The sequence below is a fragment of the Rana temporaria genome, chromosome 1 (genome assembly GCF_905171775.1).
Source record: "Rana temporaria chromosome 1, aRanTem1.1, whole genome shotgun sequence".
In the NCBI taxonomy this organism is placed as follows: Eukaryota; Metazoa; Chordata; class Amphibia; order Anura; family Ranidae; genus Rana; species Rana temporaria.
Genome location: NC_053489.1, coordinates 66,270,396 through 66,289,105, shown reverse-complemented (window position 1 = coordinate 66,289,105; position 18,710 = coordinate 66,270,396). Strand labels below are relative to the sequence as shown.

General features: G+C 45.7%; 1 protein-coding gene across 1 annotated transcript in view; it reads right to left on the bottom strand.

The window, feature by feature from the left end:
• GHR (growth hormone receptor) overlaps positions 1–18,710 on the bottom strand; it is a 581,985-nt gene that overhangs the window by 287,458 nt on the left and 275,817 nt on the right. Inside the window, 1 exon segment of the mRNA XM_040343700.1 lies at positions 7,436–7,500. The gene's annotated coding sequence lies outside the window, so the exon portion shown is untranslated.

The window sequence follows — 18,710 nt, the reverse complement described above, 5'->3', positions numbered from 1 at the left end:
GTGTACTTTGACTTTGCGCATAGAGACTAAGGCCCCTTTCACACTGAGGCGAGAGGCGCGGTGGCGGTATAGCGCCGCTAAAAATAGCATTGCTGTACCGTCGAAATTGCTGTGGGATTCGGCCGCTAGCGGTGCGGTATTAACCCCCGCTAGCGGCCGATAAAGGGTTAATACCGCGGTTTCCCATTATTTTAAATGGGAAGGAGCGGTGGAGGAGCGGTATACTTACCGCTCCTCTCGCCGCTCCAAAGATGCTGCTTGCAGGAGAAATTTTTCTCTCCTGTCAGCGCATCGCCTCAGTCTGAAAGCCTCTCGGGCTTTCACATTGAGAATGCTGAGCAGGAGTTTTTCAGGCGGTATTTAGGCGCTATTTTTAGAAAAACTACTCAGTGTGAAAGGGGTCTAAAGAAGTTTTAGCTCTAAAGTGGTTTTATTTTCTCCCATTTGCTTTTGTAAACCAGAACATATGCAGCATGCTCTTCATACCGTGTTTCCCCGAAAATAAGCCCGGGTCTTATATTCCTTTTGGCAACAAAAGACACAGTAGGGCTTATTTTCGGGGTAGGTCTTACCATGTAATGTGATGTCTTCTCTCCCCTTCCCTCTCCCTGCCTGACAGGAATCCCCAGTGTGAACAAGTTAAAAAGCTTGTAAAATCCTATAATCCACTCTATTACAGTAATATATAATGTACAATGTGTGTGCTTCTGTAATATAATTGTGCCAAATACCTTCATTATAGCGCCACTCTGTGAACCGCCGGAGCTCTCTTCCCAACAATTATATTACAGAAACACACATTGTACACTTTTGTGAACCACCGGAGCTCTCTTCCCCACAATTATATTACAGAAACACACATTGTACATTATATAGTACTGTAATAGAGTGGATTATAGGATTTTAGAAGCATTTTAAACTAGGGCTTATATTCGGGGTAGGGCTTATATTGCAGCCCTCCTGGAAAATAACGCTAGGTCTTATTTCCGGGGAAACACGGTAGCACCAAAAGGACTTTCTATGGATGAACCTGATTTTGTAAACCTTGAGGCTTCGTTCACACCTGAGCGATCCGGATCGCGCATTGGAACGCTTTGGCAATGTCATTATTTTTTAATGGCACCCTAAACGCGGGGCAATTTTGTTGTGACAGCAATAAAAGTGATAAAACATTTTTTTTAAAGGGACAGTGTAAAAATGTTTTAAAAATAAAATAAATACCGTATTTAATAGTACATTTTTTTTTTTAAAGTGCTCCTGTCCCCAATGCAGAGGGGAACACATACATAGGTCAAGCCCATATATGTAAATGGTGTTCACACCACACATGTGAGGTATCGCCGCAAACGTTGAAAAAAGCACTGAAGGTCCACTTTAAGCAAGGGGAAAAAAGGAAAACCAATACAGCCAACACATCAATTAATTAGATTGCTAAAAAAAATACATATTTGCTTTTGGATTTAGTGACGTTTTAATAAAACTATTAAAGCCTCATACACACGATCGGATTTTCCGATGGAAATTGTGTGATGACAGGCTGTTGTCGGAAAATTCAACCATTTGTATGCTCCATCGGACAATGGTTCTCGGATTTTCCGCCTACAAATGTTGGATAGCATGCTTTAAAATTTTCCGACAACAAATGTGTGTTGTCTGATCATCCAATCATGTGTACAGAAGTCCTTCGGGAAAAAAATCCAAAGTACAAACACGCATGCTCAGAAGCAATGCTCACCATAACACAACATTAGCAGAAGTTCCCCAAAGGGTGGCGCTAAAGAGCTGAGAAACGACATAGTTTTGAGTTTGTTGGCCGACAATTCTTTGCCATTTGTATGCAATACATGTTCACGGCCAACGCCCTTCGGACAAAAGTCCTACTCTTTGTCTGCGGAAGATCGTGTGTACCAGACTTTAGAAAAGAAAAACACAGACCCATCTGCTAAGTATACTTCAAACATAAAGAAAGCAAACTGGCCAAAAAGACTTTGTGATAAGATACTTAAGTCGGAAGAGCACAGGTTGTTCTTCAATAGGTGTACAATAGGTGTACACACGTATCCAGGGAACACAGCGATTCCATTGTCAGGCTGTTATAGAAAGTTTATCACCAATATGGTGTGTTGTAGATAAGGGGTGTCTGATTAGAAGGAACATTAGTTAATATTTAGCACCACAGCAATCTTAATTTTTACACTACAATAAAGATTTAAAAATAGTAAAAGATCAGTGGTTTGGGACGCTGTATTAACAACGACACTCTGGGCTTCCATAACAATTATTTAAAGGGAAAAGGAAATAAATACTGTAGCTTGCCGAAATCTGATATAATCGCCTTTAGATCTACCGATAACTATGTAGTGTAAAGCCTAGTACACACTATGAGCTAGATTCAGAGAGAATGGCTTAACTGTGAGCCGGCGTAGCGTATCGCATATACGCTACGCCGCCGTAAGTCAGAGAGGCAAGTGCTGTATTCACAAAGCACTTGCCTCCTAAGTTACGGCGGCGTATCGTAAATGGGCCGGCCTAAGCATGCCTAATTCAAATGAGGAACAGGGGGGCGTGTTTTATGTAAATGATTCGTGACCTGACGTGATTGACGTTTTTTACAAACGGCGCATGCGCCGTCCGTGGACATATCCCAGTGTGCATTGCTCCAAAGTACTCCGTTTCGACGTGAACGTAAATTACGTCCAGCCCTATTCACGTACGACTTACGCAAACGACGTAAAAAGATAGGCTTGTTCCGACGTCCATACCTTGCATGGGCTGCGCCACCTAGGGAGCAGCTTTATCTTTACGCCGGCGTATCGCTTACGTAAATGGCGTAACTAATTGCAACGGGCATACGTACGTTTCTGAATCGGCGTATCTAGTCATTTGCATATTCTACGCCGAAATCAACGTAAGCGCCACCTAGCGGGCAGCGTAAATATGCACCCTAAGATACGACGGCGTAGGAGACTTACGCCGCTCGTATCTTAGCCTAATTTAAGCGTATCTGGTTTCCAGAATATGCTTAAATTTACGACGGCGTATCTACTGATCTCTGAATCTAGCTATTCCAGTTTTTTTTTTTATTTAACCCTGCGGGCTGAACAAAAAAAGCTCAGGAGGAGATCCTGTACTAACTATGCAATGTTGGTACAGCGACCCCCCTCACTGAGCAGTCCCCCGTCAGAACTCACCGGTCAACACTCTCAGCCATTGGCTGGGATTGCTGATCGGATCCCGATTGGCAGACATCTTTCAGTCATGCCCCTTTTGACAGAAGCCGGACGGTGGGCCAGCTTCTGCCGGACCGGCTGCTGTACACACCAGCTGAGTGTACATGTGTATGTGCCTTTAGGCAGGCCATATATTCATCATTTTTTTTTGGTCCAACCAATGGGTTAAAAAAAGATCAAATTTCCCCATCCACACTTGCGTTCTGGAGTGAGAGAATCCTCACACTGTGCTATCAGTGTTGCTGGTTTTTCAGGAAAATTCTGAGGCCCCGTACACACCACCAAGTTTCTCGGCAGAATTCAGCCAGAAACTCGATCGGAGCCGTATTCTGACGAGAAACCCGGTCATGTGTACACTTTCGGCCGAGGAAACCGACGAGGATCTCGTCGGGCCAAATAGAGAACATGTTCTCTATTTCCCTCGTTAGTCAACGGGGAAACTTGGCTCGCCGAGATCCTCGGTGGCTTCACAAGGAACTTGACGAGCAAAACGATGTGTTTTGCTCGTCGAATTTCTCGGCCGTGTGTACGGGGCCTAACAGGCTGGTTGTACATAAGTCGATCAGAGGATCAACTTCAGTACCTACAGGGTGCCCTTTGTAGATAGAATTCTAACTGGTCCCTGCTGAACCAGACAAATTTGGATCCATGTATGGCTGGCGCATGGGTCTTCCTGATTGAATACAAAATGACGGCATAATGAGATAGGTGCATATATGAAATAGTGAAACGTTACAGTCAGATGTGTATGGTGAACTTAAAGAGATAAAATTAAATACATTGCATGTGGAGCTTGAAAGAGTTCAGCCATTCACTAAATATTCTTTATTATGGCTTCTTTGTCAAATTTTATTTAAAGAATGTTAGGAACTCATGGGTTAGTGCCAGTTCACACAGGGCAACCTGACTTACAGCGCGACTTTGCAAGGCGACTTCAGCGCGACTTGGAGCAACTTACAACGCGACTTAAAGTTGCATCCAGGACAGGCGACTTTGGCTGTGGCCAATCACAGAATAATCAGCTCTGTGGGAGGGGTTTGCTTGAGTAAACTATTTTCTTCTCCTGTAAAGTTGCTTCAGTTAAGACAGTGATCCGACTTTGGAGGCAACTTCCATTGACATCAACGGGTACAAGTTGCCTAGAAGTTCACACAAAAATCAACTTTCTGCCATCTGCAGTATGCTGTTTTTTTTTTTTTTTGTACTTATCGTTTTATCAGTCATTGTTATCCGGCTCCGAGCGGGGATTTCTTTCCGGGTATAGGCGTTCCTAAGCCAAGCGGAGTTGATTGACAGGCTGCTAAAGCGCGTCACGCCTTCCGAAAATACCCAAAGTGACACTCGAGTGTTTACGGCGCCTGCGCAGTCAACTCTACACGGCAGGCGCCGTATAGCGCCGTAAACACCCGAGTGTCACTATGGGTATTTTCGGAAGGTGTGACGCGCTTTAGCAGCCCGTCAATCAAATCCGCTTGGCTTAGGAACGCCTATTCCCCGCAGAAATCCCCGCTCGGAGCCGGATAATAAAACGATAAGTACAAAAAAACCAGCATACTGCAGATGTCAGCAGTATGCTGGATCTAATGGCAGAAAGTTGATTTTTGGGTGAACCTCCGCTTTAAAGTAGTACAGGAACCTTTTCTGAAGTCGGAGCGACTTCAGTAGCTCTCATTCACTTCAATGGAATTTCTCATGTCGGGCGACACAAGTTGGATCCCAAGTCGCTGTAGTGTGAACCGGCACTTACCTTTGCATGTTTTATAAGCAACACAAACATTTCACCAGCCTCCTGGCTTCCACCACTTTTAGCACCACTGCTGTGGTCTTACAGGCTTCAGTCCCTTGATTGCATCCTTCAGACAATATTTACAAACTCGGCTCCATGTGCACACATGCACTGGTTCTAACTCCTGGGTAGAGCCCTCCTGACTCCTGGGTAGAGGCCTCCTCCACTTCCAGGGTGAAGCCCTGAATTGGGAAAAAAGGAGGGGTTAAGCTGCGCTGATAGAACCCAGACTGGGTGAAGCCAGTCCACATAAAATATGGGTATTGCTCCAACCCTAGAGGGGTGAGCAATGGTATAGGACAGTCCACACTCAGTGATTAAAAGTTTTATTCCTTGTCCTTTAAGAGTCCGGATAATAACCAACACCCAATGGTCCTTCCGCTGGACAGAATCTTTCTGTGATAAATTGCAGTTGTCACCCTGTGGATCCACAGCACGCTCTAGGTGAAAGCCCACCACCACTTATGTCAAGCAGCTTACCAGAGGGTTACCGGTATACAGCGGTCGGCTATAACCCAGCCGCGGCCTTTTAAGGGGGATCCTCCTTCCGGAAATCGTACCACCTTTAACTCCCGTACGTATGACCAAACACCACCATACGAATCATAAGTAAGAGAAGGCAGACATAGTATAGCACCGCAAGATGTATTTATTTATATAAAAAGCAATCCGAAAATTACTCACATGGTATAAAAGATAATCAGACGTTTAAAATTTTGTTTGTTGCCGGCCGGCGAACAAGTGAAGCGGAGCCCTTCCTCCTAACGCGATGACGTCACCGCACGTCCACCCAGACGCGTTTCGTCATTGGACGTTATCAATGGGAACCCCTGAAGCCCTGAATTACTGCAAGCACCGATACTAAAAAAGCTCCTACCCAATCAAAATGCTGGTTATCAAAATGCTGGTTGTCAGTAAACTGTAGACCCAAGATTGGAGACTTCATCCTACCCAAAACTCTACAAAGCCTCCATAGCCCGGGACCCATTTAGTAATTACTATTTCTGGAAAGTTAAAACAAATGAAGATCAAACCTTCAAATAGAACAAGTATCCTGAAGCCCCTCAACTTGCATAGAAACATAGAAAAGTGACAGCAGAAGAAGACAGTAGTCCATCAAGTCTGCCCCTTTTTCATTTTTATTTATTGTTTTTCATTTTTTTCGTTAAATTAATTGTCTGACTTTAGACCTGGGTGGTCCCAACTCCTATTCATACTGTGACCATCTACAGCAGTCATGCCCAAAGTCCGGCCCGCGGGCCAAATGCGGCCACTCTGTTGATTTTTTTATACGGCCCCCCTGGGGATTTGGAAATATATATTGTTTGTGGCCCCCAGGGTCACAAAAGATATATACCGTATTTATCCGCGCTGCCTTGGAGGGGACAGGGAGGGGGCAGGATGAGCGCAGTCAGATTACATGAAGAGAATCTCCTGTTTACTCAGCAGCGTCTGTATTGGAAGTCCCGCCTGCTGGGATGCCATTGGACGACTGTTCTGTGTATCATAGGAGACGGGACTTTGTATTAAAGAGGCCACAGAGTAAACAAGAGATTTTCCTGTTTGTAATCTGTCGGTACTTGTCCCCCCCCCCCTCCCTCTGCCCTCAGAGGCTGCAGATGGGCATCGATCAGGCTGCACTGATGGCAATGGTAAGGCCCATGTGAGGCTGCATTGGTTGCAATGGTAAGGCTGCAATCATGGCACATGTAAGGCTGCAATCATGGCACATGTAAGGCTGAATTCATGGCACATGTAAGGCTGAATTCATGGCACATGTAAGGCTGCATTCATGGCATATGTAAGGCTGCATTGATTGCAATGGTAAGGCTGCATTCATGGCACATTTGAGGCTACATTTTTGGCACATGTGAGGCTGCATTTAGGGCACATGTGAGGCTGTATTGGTTGCAATGATGAGGCTGCATTGGTTGCAGTGGTGAGGCTGCATTGGTGAGACTGCATTGGTTGCAATGGTAAGGCTGCATTCATGGCAATGGTAAGGCCATGCGTGTTATATGCTGATAAATACGGTATATCCAAATAACACGCCTAAGCTCATCCTTATTCCTGAGCAGCGCTCTGGGATTCATTGGGTCCACAAATAAAATATATACAGTATATCCAAATAACACGCCCGGGCTCATCTCTTCACCACACACAGCCACAACGGCAAGAGAATTCTTGTTGGGCCGTGTATTAGTGCTCGGACGAACACACTTATACCGAATTGTAATGGTTCAAAGAATGTCAGGCAAAATAGTCGGCCCACACGCATGTTCACTTCATCAAATCTGGCCCTCTTTGAAAAAAGTTTGGACACCCCTGATCTACAGTATACCCAATATTAGTACACATAAAACACACACTACATTTAAAAGTAAATAATATACTAATAAATAAAGTTTACAAAACTTACCCTACATTCACAATCTGTAGATAATGATCTGGTAAGCTTGGCAGGGTTGAGATGAGATCACTGTCCTGTTATAAAAAAAGAATACATATATCATCTTGACGTGAAATGTTAACTGCAAAAGTCAAAAACCTTTGAAAAACTGAGAGGTAATCTTAGAAAACCAAATAACAATCTCAGACTTTGAGCCCGTTCCCTCAAACTCTGTACATCGGGGGGGGTGTCAACTTATAGCTGGCCATACACCTATAGATTATCTGTAGATTTTCTATGGTTAGATGGGAAAAGTGCAACAGATTTCTCCATGTACGCTAAACTGTGTGGATGGAGGAATCTCCCACTGACCCAAGCTTCAGTATCTTTCTAGTCGGCCCCGCTGGCTCTCAATCAAACAATGCCTGCACCCAATCAGAATGTTCAGGTATTGGGAGAGCCAGCGGGGCCAACTAGCAAGATATGGAAGCTTGGGCCAGTGAGAGATTCTTCCATTCACACAGTTCAGCGTACATGGAGGAATCTGTTGCACTTTTTCCATCTGACCATAGAAACTCTGCAGATAATCTATAGGTGTATGGCCAGTCTTACTTTATACTCAGATGCATAAACAGCCAAGAACATAGGGGCCCAGATTCACGTTGATTCGCCTATCTTTAGGCGGGCGCAGCGCATCTCAGATACACTACGCAGCCGTAACTTAGAGCGGCAGGTCCCGTATTCTCAAAGAACTTGCGCTTTAAGTTACGCCGGCGTAGTGTAACTGGGCCGGCGTAAGCCCGCCTAATTCAAATGTGGAAGTGGTGGGCGTGTTTTATGTAAATTAATTGTGACCCCACGTATTTGACGCTTTTAACGAATGGCGCATGCGCCGTCTGTGGACAAATCCCAGTGCGCATGCTCCAAATTACGCTTCAAAGACTCAATGCTTTCGACGTGAACGTAACTTACGCACAGCCCCATTCACGGACGACTTACGCAAACAATGTAAAACGTGAAAAATTCGACTCTGTTCCGACGACCATACCTAACATTGGTACGCCTCATAGAGCAGGGGTAACTTTACGCCCAAAAAAGCCTTACGGAAACAACGTAAAAAAATGCGCCGGGCGAACGTACGTTTCTGAATCGGCGTATCTACCCAATTTACATATTCTACTCGTAAATATACGGAAGCGCCACCTAGCGTCCAGCGTAAATATGCAACTAAGATACGACGGCGTAAGAGACGTACGCCGATCGGATCTTAGGGAAATATGCGTAACTGATTCTAAGAATCAGGCGCATAGATACGACCCCGCACACTCAGAGTTACGACGGCGTATCTGGAGATACGCCGTCGTAACTCGTATGTGAATCCGGGCCAAAGACTACTCCACAGACATTGGAATAATAAAGCGACGCAATAAATGGCCTGGTCATTAAGGGGGCAAATCCTTCCTGTCCTTAAGTGGTTAAAGAATGACACATTTTGGGTTCTCACTGGAAAAGGGAAATCTTTCATTGGTGACACTAGTTCTGGGGACCCTGGCGTCAACCAGGGATTCCATTTCTTTCACACTTCCTTTTTTAGGCTATGGACAAGAAGTAAAGGAATCTTCCCAATGGGACACAGATGAAAAAAAAAACTGACAGGGTTTATAACCCATCCAAAATGAAAAATTAAAGTTTTAGCTTTTTCGCTACTTGAAATGCCAAGAAATTGTGTCAGCCCTCCCCAGTTCCCATCCCATTGAAGGGAGTGGTGACCGGTAATACTGATTGGGATTTCAGGACAGCAAAGGCGCTGTGTTTTCAACTCACTACAGGAAGTTAAGAGCTGGGTGCATTTCTGGCAGGACCAACAGCAATTCTGTTCCCTAAATATATATATTTAAAAAAATACATTTTAGGCAGGGTATGCTTTAAGTAATTAGTGATAATGTTCCAGTTTGTACATCTATCTGTTGTTATACATTATATTGAGTACTCAAAATACTGCTGTAATTATAAGGGGAGAAGCAGTGGCGGTGCATCCATAAGGGGTGCAGGGCGCCGCCCCCTCTCTCCTGCCACCCCCTCCATCACCATAGATTCATGCATTGCATGAATTTATCTATGGTCGCCGCTGCCACCACCTATTCAGGTGCCCGGCCCCTTTTTGGGGCACTGGGAGCCTGAATTACAGTGGTGGGGTATTTTTTGGAAGCACCTGATTAGAGCCATAGGCTCTAAGAGGCGTCCAAAAAAGGAGAACAGGGGGAGCCATGCTGTGCACTTGCAGTTCACTCAGCGTTGTGTTAGGAAAGCAAATGAATATTCGATTTCCTAACACTGAACTGCCTCTCAGCCAATTAGGTGCTTGGGTCTATTACCTGTTACCTGATTGACTCAAAAGACAGGCTTCCAATCATAGCAGAGGATGGGAAGAGAGGACGGGAGAAGCCCTCGAGGAGCGTGGAGGAAACGGCCGCCGTGACCCGCTGCCCCACGAGACATGTAAGTGCTTGGCAGATGGGGGGATGCACACTGGCAGCATTTGATGGGCACACTAGCGGCAATCGATTGGCACACTGGCAATTGATGGGCACACTGGCGGCAATTGATGGGCACACTGGCGGCAATTGATGGGCACAGTAGCTGCATTTGATGGGCACAGTAGCTGCATTTGATGGGCACAGTGGCAGAAATGTATGGGTACAGTGGCTGCGTTTGATGGGCACAGTGGCTGCCTTTGATGGGCACAGTGGCTGCGCTTGATGGGCACAGTGGCTGCGCTTGATGGGCACAGTGGCTGCGCTTGATGGGCACAGTGGCAGAAATGTATGGGTACAGTGGCTGCGTTTGATGGGCACAGTGGCTGCATTTGATGGGCACAGTGGCTGCATTTGATGGGCACAGTGGCTGCATTTGATGGGCACAGTGGCTGCACTTGATGTTTTTTTTTTTCAGTTTGTTTGCGCCCCCCCCCCCCCCCAAAAAAAAATAATTGAGCACCAGCCGCCACTGGGGAGAAGAAATGTAAATTCCACAATATAACTCACAGTGAACAAACTCCAAACTGGTAAAGACAATGTAGAATGTGCCCGAGTATAATAAATAAGAAGACAATTCAGTCTACTGGCACCCCTTCCTTCTCCTGGCATTACTTGATTCACAGTGCAGACTCAAAGTCTTCTGTGGTATGCAGTTCTTAGTACTTATAGTCAAGTAAAAACTTGAACAATCACACTGAATACTATGTACTGTTATCTGCTAACCTTCCGGAATCTTCGCTGAGGCCATCAAACTGTAATTCAACCTTTCTATAAGCTTGTTGGAATAACAGAAGTACTAACACAATACAAATCTTAGCAGAAAATCTTGTCTTTTTTTTTTCTTCAGCTCCAGGTTTGTCTTCTTGACTGTTCCTTTTTTTTTTACAAGAATGCTGGATGACAGTTGGGTCTCTTGGTTCAGTTTTTGAATAAACTGTAGACAAGTGTGACCAATGATGGTCATTAGCTGGTCATACACTAGTAGAAAGTGGTTAAAAAAGTTTTGATTTAGCAAAGTTCATTCAATTTTCCATTCATTAGTGGGTTCAAACTGACGTTTGTGTAGCGCTCACCCCCGAAGGAGCCCCTACTTTTAGTACGGGCGCTACACTAAAATTAGTGGGGAATGAGAGACTTAATCACTCCCATTCACGAATTATGGAATTTAGGCTGCTGCCAATTCCAGAATCGTCCTGTAGGTCGGTCTGCGCGCGGGGGGTGCGTTGACACCCCTGGGCGGCAGTTGCCGCTAGATTGGTTCTGGGGGATCCACCTCTTTTCAGCAGCCAATCAGGGGGGGTTTTCCCTCGTTGTGCATGCTGGGAAGGGGATATATATCTGTGGAGGCTGTTTTGGCGGGTTGTTCTTGCGGGGCCCGAGTTCCAGGTGCGGTACCCACCTTCAGGGTACGTGCATCCATGGGCCCCATCACCGCGTCCTGCCATTCCAAGGTCAAGCATCATGCACCTTAATTAAAGAGGAACCCCAGTGGCTTGCTGGGTTCCAAACTGTTGCTGGAGGGATCCCAAGCTGGGAGCTGTGCGGTGGGAATTGGCTCGGGAGAACCTAGAACCAGAGGTTGTCCGGAAGCCCTAGACGAACCACCGGGGATCCAGTCACCGCACCGTATGACAGGTATGCTCAGACTATCAGTGGGTGACATTGATTGAACTGACTGGGAGGATCTACTCAACCTGACTCTTCTAAATCCTAAATTGTCCAGCCTGTGGCAGAGGCCTGTATCCTCCCAGTGATTTTTCTTTGCATGTGACTCTCCGGTTGCCAGGCACTAGATAACTGCCTGTCCGGGGGCACTTTACCCACCCCGATCGGGTGGCGACGAATTGATATGCATCATTGCTGAGAGCAGGCTTGCTCTCTCCTAACATCCAGAGGCCTGATACTAAAGTTCCTCTATTCTCATCAGCCTTTTTCTTCCTGTCGCCTTTTTGATGTTGGCCAGTTTGGGCCTTGGAATAAAGCTTTTTTCACACTCACAGAAGTCACCCCTAGACCAAGCCAAGAAGGTAACTTAGAAAGCTGATCCTGAATCAAACAGCGGCTCCTGCGGGGGTAGCGCTACACTTGTTATAAATAAACTCTATACAAATTACTTCTCATCACAAATACTTGGTTCTGTGGTACTGGGGGGTGGTAAGGGGGGCGAAGACAAAAGACAGTTATTGGAGATGGGTAGGGCGCAATGACAAGGTGACTCCGGGAGGAAGGCGGGGGGGGGGGGGGGAGTGCCTGCACCTAATCTTTGAGAAAAAAAGCCCTGACTAGCCCTTCTGTTCCCTGTGAAATGTGCCTGTTTTGTGCACTTCTGCTTGACTCTTCTTTCTCTGTTGTCTATAAACTGTGTAAGCTGTCATTATCCACTAAGAGCTGGTGACATCTTTTTGGCTTGGGGCAAAGACTGGTAGAGGTGATGATAGCCGCTTTACACAGAATATGTTTGATCAGTGGTGTTTTCTTTTTTCTTTTTAAGATCTACATCAAAGTGCACACACATCAGGATAAACCTCCTGGGATTTAAATGTCATCCTTTATCACTCAAGTCTTAATTCGCAAACTAGGTTATTTATAAAAAATATTATTTTATTTCTCCAACATCAATATTTAAAATTTAGAGCCATACATCTAATGCATCATAGATATTTAAAAACCATTGACATATCATAAACAATCTATATTATACAATAGTTACTTCTTGATTTTATGCAGATGGAGGATATCCAATTAGTCTACGTGTTTCATGGGATTTATTTCATCAGAACTATGTTGTCATCACTGGAATGCATAATTTATCTCTAAAGCCGGCAGCACTGCTATGATGGCTAGACTTAACATAATCTAGTATACGACATACACAATAAGATCAGTAACTTTCCCCAGTTTTATATGTATCCAAATGGTGGTGTAGTGGTTAGCACTTTCAACTAGCAGCATAAAGGGTTGTAGGTTCATATACCAACCATGACACACACTACCTGCCTAAAGGTCCTTTCACACGGAGCGGACGGTTTCTGTGTCCGCTCCGTGTGTCCGCCAAAGCTCAGCGGGGATCATCCGTCATCCCCGCTGAGCTGTCGGCGGATAGGGCGGTCCCCGCACACAGTGCAGAGACCGCCCTGTCTCTGCTCCGCTCTCCCCTATGGGGGATCGGATGCAGACGGACCGTCTGTCCGTCTGCATCCGATCCGTTCCGTCGGACGGAAGAAAAATAGGGTTTCTTCCGTTCGCAAAAACGGATCCCGACAGACGCGGATGGTCGCGGACGTTAGCGGATGCTCCATCCGCTAACGGACGCGATCCCATAGGGATTCATTACAAGTCCGTAAACGGACTTGTAATGAACGGACGAGCGGAGCGGACGTCTGAAAGGGGCCTAAAGCTTGCATGTTCTCCCTGTGTCTGCATTTGTTTTCTCCAGGTACTCTGGTTTCCTCCCACGCTCCAAAGACATGCTGGTAGGTAAATTGCATCCTGTCTAAATTGGTCCTAGTATGTGTATGTAGAAATGTGAGTTAGCGACCTTAGATTGTAAGCTTCTTTAGGGCAGTGACTGAAGTGAATGTACAGTACAATGTATATGTAAAGCGCTGCGTAAATTGGTGGCGCTATATAAAGTACCTGAAATAAATAAATACAATAAATGGTGAAATCATGCCAAAGGGATAGCAGCCAGGCATCACACAAAAGAGTTCTTAATGTTATGTGAAAATGCCATCCACCTCTGTTCCCAAGGTTGGATATGCACCATGCATGGTGATGGGTAACAAGGACATGCAGTCAGATGAGGCAGAGCCTCACCTGCCATGATCATAAAAAAAAAATTATTGCGCTTCAAGGGTTGAAGATTTGTGACCAGGGGTATGTAGCAAAAGTCCTACCCCAACCACTGGTCAAAATTCGGGGCTCCTATGGCCTATGTTTCCAGAGATACGGGGCTTCTTGTGCAGCCTGTCAGAAGCTACATACAGAGCGGCCAGTTTAAATACAAGCTGACACACTCTGTTTGCAGCAGACTGAGAGGATGCCTCTCCTCACTTCTTGTCAGAAGCACTGAGCTCAATGGACAACTTGGAGCCTTGGACCAGCTGTCCAATGAAAATGCTGCAGTGGAGCTTGTCTTCTCTCTGCAGTGCCATAGAAGGGAGTATGTGTCTAAAAGACAAAGGCTCCCTTCCAGCCCTCTTGACTACAAAAAAAACCTTGTAAAACCGCTGTATCATCTTGGCCGCCATGCTGAAGCTCAGTTTCAGGGTCTTGGCAATCTTCTTATAGCCTAGGCTATCTTTACGTAGAGCAGTGCTTCTCAAATAGTGGGGCGCGCCCCCCTGGGGGGCCGCGAGGCTCCGTAAAGGGGGGCTTGTTTGACCTTGGCAAATACTGCATACTGCAGAGAGAGGGAGCAGCGCCGCGCGATCATTAGAGATTGTCCCAGCGCAGCCCCAGTAGCAGCCCGACGCGGAGGACCACGTGACCCTTTCGAGGAGAACAGACCCGATTGGATAGACATAGTGCTCTATCCTGATTGGCCAAACCTGCCCGTGTGACTCTTTGTAGACACGAAGTGTAGCAGACCCTCAAGTGACATCATGGAAATTTTTTTAACAGGGATGAGAAGACAGGCGGAGAGAGAAGGAGAGAAGGAGATAACAGAAAGTCTCCCGAAGGCTAAGACAAGGAAATATGACAAGGCGTATGTAGCGCTTGGCTTCACTGTGACTACGGTGGGAGACGAGGAAAGACCGGTGTGCTTACTATTTATTCTCTTATACGTTAATAAGGATACAGTGTTATGCAGCGGTGTACTTATAACAATTTTATAGAGAAATGATACTATTTACAGTCGCGCGCGGGGGGGGGGGGGCGCAAAATGTTTTCTTCTTCCTAGGGGGGGGGGCATGACAGAAAATAATTGAGACGCACTGACGTAGAGCAACAATTCTTTTTTTCAGATCCTCAGAGTTCTTTGCCATGAGGTTCCATGTTGAACTTTCAGTGATCAGTATGAGAGAGTGAGCGATAACACCAAATTTAACACACCTGCTCCCCTTTCACACCTGAGACCTTGTAACACTAAGGAGTCACATGACACCGGGGAGATAAAATGGCTAATTAGGGGTGTACTCACTTTTGTTGCCAGCGGTTTAGACATTAATGGCTGTGTGTCAAGTTATTTTGAGGGGACAGCAAATGTACACTGTTATACAAGCTGTACACTCACTACTTTACATTGTAGCAAAGTGTCATTTCCTCAGTGTTGTCACATGAAAAGATATAATAAAATATTTACTTTTGTGAGATACTGTATATCAAATCAAGGGTTTCCAAATTAGAGTTCTCTCACAGAACTGCACTAGTCAACTATGCAGAGGACTCATAGGCATGCGCACATGCTGTGCCGGGTGTGCCTGGGCACACCCTAATCACCCCATGTGCATTAGCATTATCCATGGGTGGCACCAGGTGGGTGGTTGGGGTGCCAGTGGCCAGTGTAAATGCCCCCCATTATATTAAAGGCTAGGTCCAACTGTAGGAACACATTACACCTATACTTGGGATGTAACGTAATATGCTCCCAATAAACTGTCTCCCACCATCAGAGCCTCCTCCCTGTGACAAAAGGTGATGTTCATGTGTGTTTGAGCTTTGGGGTGCACACCCCAATACAATAGGCTGCGTACACCGATGCAGAGGACTGATATGCATCAGATTGTGCCTTTAGATTCTGGCACTAGCAACCTTTAGCCCAGATTCGCACGATTTCACTCCCTCTTGTTAGTCCCGATTTCAGCCGTGATTTCAGAAACATCTGTGCAGGTTTCTGCACAGATGTCAATGTAAATCACAGGCCGAATTCGCAAAAAGTAGTACAGAAACTACCTTTTGAAATCGGTGCCGCACCGCAGATGTGGCGTCACACCGATTAGGATGGTGCCATTGACTGCAATTGCTGCCGATTGACATGTCAAAACGCTCCAGTGTGAACCGGGGCTTAAAGTGATTGCAAAGTGTGACGGATCTCAGATACCCCGGCTGGGAACCTCTGCCAGACCTGTGTCTCCTGTTCTCCAAACGCACTGGCAGCCAGCAGACTCGCCATAACCAGCCCTTCACGAAGCAAGCCACTCAGGTGTTAAGGGTTAAACACCCAGAGCATAAAACTGTTTATTAGGTACCAGACATACACTTTTAAACACGGTTAGGGACACTCCCCTTAGCCTTGTCATAGAGGGGGTAGGGGACAAGGAAGAACCAATGGGAACTCAACACTTGTACTTTGGAACAGAAACTACAGTTGAAACACACCAAGGGATTATGATAAGCAGGCATCCCTACCTTACACATCCCCTGCTGAGGGGTGTCTCCACATCCTTTGTCTACGTGCCATGACCTAACATAATTAAACACAGCAACAAGAGAGGGGGGGGGGGGTGTAGCATCACATTACATTATCTCAATGCCATTTTGTCCCCAAGTCTCTCAGTCTCTGCTGGGCCATAGTCTTTGGGTAGGAGGTCAGCCCACAGCCCCCTCCAAAACACACAGTGACAGTGGGTTCTGTCACATAAAGCTTCGATTTTTTTTTTTTAAATAACAAACATGCCATACTTACCTCCCACTGTGCAGTTTGTTGTGGTCCCGATCCTTGGCGGCACTCGCGGCTCTTCCACGCATCATATAACCCCCTAGGAGAAGCACTCTCCCAAGGGGTTACCTTGCGGGTGTGCTCCGGAGTCCATCATTCGGCATCCCTAGACAACGAATGTAGGACTCGGCGCCCGCACATGGGAGCCAATGGCTGCGCTGCTATTAATCTATCCAATCAAGAGCTAAGAACCCCTCGGGCAGAGGGACAGCCGTGGGAAATTCCAGGGCTCAGGCCACTGCCAGGTGTTTTAATGCATTAGTATGCATTAAGGTGAAAAAACACAAGGGTTATCAACCCCTTTAACTAGATGCCGACCAGCCGATGCAGTTCTACGGAAGCAGGTCGGCTCTACTGAGTGAGAGCCCGTAGCTCTACGTCGGCTCTCTAAGCGGCCACTAGGGGCGCACCCCCGGCTCGCTCCTGACTCCCGCGTGCGTTGCCCGGCGGTCGCGATCACCGCCGGGCACCCGCAATCGCTTGTTACAGAGCGAGAACCGGGAGCTGTGTGTGTAAACACACAGCTCCCGGTCCTGTCAGGGGAGAAATGACTGATTGCTGTCCGCCCCCCCTACTGTTAGAACACACCCAGGGAATATACTTAACCCCTTCCCCGCCCCCTAGTGTTAACCCCTTTCCTGCCAGTGGCATTGTTATAGTAATCAATGCATTTTTATAGCACTGATCGCTATAAAAATGCCAATGGTCCCAAAAATGTGTCAAAAGTGTCCGAAGTGCCTGCCGTATTGTCGCAGTACCGAAAAAAAAACGCTGATCGCCGTCATTACTAGTAAAAAAATAAAATATTAATAAAAATGCAATAAAAATACCCCCTATTTTTAAACGCTATAACTTTTGCGCAAACCAATAAACGCTTATTGCAATTTTTTTTACGAAAAATATGTAGAAGAATACGTATCGGCCTAAACTTAGGAAAAAATCGTTTTTTTTATATATTTTTGGGGGATATTTATTATGGTAAAAAAATATATATTTTTTTCAAAATTGTCGCTCTATTTTTGTTTATAGCACAAAAACGAAAAACCGCAGAGGTGAGAAAATACCACCAAAAGAAAGCTCTATTTGTGGGAAAAAAAGGACGCCAGTTTTGTTTGGGAGCCACGTCGCACGACCGCGCAATTGTCAGTTAAAGCGACGCAGTGCCGAATCGCAAAAAGTGCTCTGGTCTATGACCAGCAATATGGTCCGGGGCTTAAGTGGTTAAGGTGGACTGATCTCCAACTGTGCCTTTAAATTTCAGGCACCTGAAGTCACCAATGAGCAAAAGCAGTGCGGGACAAGTGGAGCAGCTCTGGGGATATGTAACATAGGATTGGAAGGGAACTCGTTGCCACTAAGCACAAATATATGCAAATGCTAATGTATTCTTCCAGTGAATGCCAATGCAAATATATTGTTCCAACAGAATTAAATATTTAGGCAGCACAACAAGTACAGGTATTCTTATTATGTACTCTTCTGTTTATTTTAATATAGCTACAACGACATACCCTTCAGCTGTAGACCAGAACTTTCTTGAACAGTTCCTCCAGAGTAAAGAGTTTGGAAAAGACTCTACTAAAGTAGAATGCATTTTTTAAAGAGAAATAGATAACTGTGAGTACCATTAGGTCAGGTCTATTGTAGTTATTTCCCCCAAAAATATTTCATCTGATATTTGCCCAACAAGCATATGCACTCACCAGCCACTTTATTAGGTACACCTGTTGCTTGGTAACACAATTTGTTAATCAGCCAATCACAAGGCAGCAACTCAGCATTTAGACATCTAGACGTAGTAAAGATGAAGCTGAAGTTCAAACCAAGCATCAGAATGGGGAAGAAAGGAGATTTAGGTGTCCCTGGTATGAAGTTGGCATGGTTATTGGTGCCAGGCGGGCTGGTCTAAACATTTCAAAAACTGCTGATTTACTGGGATTTCCACACACAACCATCTCTCGGGTTTACAGAGAATGGTCCGAAAAGGAGAGATAGCTAGATTCAGAAAGAGTTAAGCCGTCGTAACTCTGAATCTAAGCCGTCGTACATTTAAGTGTATTCTCAAATTGAGATACACTTAAATGTAGCTAAGATACGACTGCCTGCG